The following is a 1,976-nucleotide window of genomic DNA, read 5'->3' as shown; positions in this document are numbered from 1 at the left end:
ACCACTTGCCAAAGTATACTCCATAGTTGTGGAATGTCCTTTGGAGCCTGCTTTCCTCTGAAAAAAACGAAAACATAAATTAAAATAACTCTTACCCTCTCCCACGTGCAAAGCTAAGGACATTTAAGGAAAAACAACATTTTCCTGATGAAAATTATTTGAAATTAGGTTCAATTGTCTTAGAAGAATAAATGGAAAATACAATTGAAAGTGCTATTATTACCATATTTTAAGAATAAAGAAAAAGACATATATTAAAAGACTTGCCTAAAAGCTCTTAGGCAAGAGAGCCTAAGTCCTATCCTATTGACCCCAGGATAGGACTCTTTCTAATACACCTGTATTTCCCAAATGTCTTCCCAAACTGTGTTAAAAATATTAAAATATCTGTGTGGCGCTAATTAATTATTAGTTTAAATATGCTCAAGTTTTTACTTAAATAAGTTATTTTAATATGAACTCCACGTCATGAACATGTATAGAACACTAATATTTTACTCATATCATTAATATAATTATATAAAAAATCACCATTAAAAACTTTACTCTGTGCCATCTAGAATCAACTTGAGGACAGTGCTCACTCTCCAGATCACCTCTCTTCTCTGTAGAAACATCCCTTTGTAATTTCATATGGCCACATGGTTTTAATAACAACTTCATACGAGAGGCCATAAAATTTACATCTTTGGTCCATGCCCTGTTCCTGAACTCAAGATCATGTATTTAATTGCCCACTCATTGTCCCACTCACAGGTTTGTCCATGTAAGAGGGATCTCAGAACAAGCTTGTTCAAAACTGAATCTCTTCTAGTCCTCACAAACCTGCTCCTCCCACAGTTTTCATCTCAGATGAGGAAGATTCCATTCTTCTACTTGTTAGGGGTAAAAATTTTGGAGTTCGCCTTTATTATAATCTTTCTTTTATACTTCACACCCAATCTGTTCACAGATCTAGCTGGCTCCACTGTAAAATTATATTCAGAATCTGCCCACTGCTCACTCCACTACTCTAGTCTTTCTTCTCCTGAACTATCCTCATAACTGCCGTCCTGGTCTTCTCCTCCCCTTATTCCCTTACAGCATGAAGGACCCTTTAAAAGACATGTGAGATCATGCCCTTCCTCTGCTCTAAACTTTCAGGGATTTCCCATATCCCCCAAAGGCAAAGTCTTAAGTCTTTAATGTCACCTACAAATTCTTACTACCCCATGACTTATAGACAACCACCTCTTCCCACCCTCTTTGTTCCAATCATACAGGCTCTCTTCCTCCTCTTGAAATGCAACCAGCACGATTCAATCTCTAAAGTTTTTTAACTTTTTCTTCCTTTTTCCTGGAAGTATCTTCTCCCAAATATCTATAAATCTCACTCTCAACTTACTTAGAGTCTGCTCACATATGACTTCTTATCAATGAGCCATTTAATTGGGATTTCTTCCCCACACTCTGTACTTCCTAATTTGCCTCATTTTACTAGCTAGCCCTATAAGCATTTGCTATTTAATTTTTCCTATGACACTTATCAACATTTATCATGCCAAATACATATGCTTCCTTATTTATCTTACCTCTGCCATAAAAGTGAAAGCCTCAGGAGATCAGGAAATTTATTTTGAAAATTGCTGCATCATTGCACTTAAAATGGAGCCTGGTAAATAGCACATACTTGATACATATGTACAGGATGAATGTGATTATTACAAAACACTAACAATAGTAGTAATCAATATAATTCATAAAGAGAAGGAAAGAAGTATGCTGTAAGTATACACTTATTTAAAAAGCCACAGAAATGTAGCAGAAATAAATTGTATATGATTAATCTGAATTTCACTGAGAAATTAATCGTGGCTTTAGTAGAAACTTGGATTGCATCAAAGAAATTATATTAAGACAAAGAGAAATGAAAGGTTGTATCCAGACCATGCAGAAAAGATTCATAACAAAAACAGAACATTTATCTCATTTTCCCC

General features: G+C 35.1%; 1 protein-coding gene across 1 annotated transcript in view; it reads left to right on the top strand.

Moving 5' to 3' along the window:
- The window catches only part of LOC105888423 (pregnancy zone protein-like), a gene marked incomplete at its 3' end in the record, with an annotated part of 20,640 nt that overhangs the window by 12,164 nt on the left and 6,500 nt on the right, over nt 1–1,976 (top strand). The gene's annotated exons all lie outside the window — the stretch shown is intronic.

Source organism: Otolemur garnettii, unplaced genomic scaffold, assembly GCF_000181295.1.
Source record: "Otolemur garnettii isolate 467f Iridium unplaced genomic scaffold, OtoGar3 scaffold00559, whole genome shotgun sequence".
In the NCBI taxonomy this organism is placed as follows: domain Eukaryota; kingdom Metazoa; phylum Chordata; class Mammalia; order Primates; family Galagidae; genus Otolemur; species Otolemur garnettii.
This window is presented reverse-complemented; position numbering and strand designations above follow the sequence as displayed.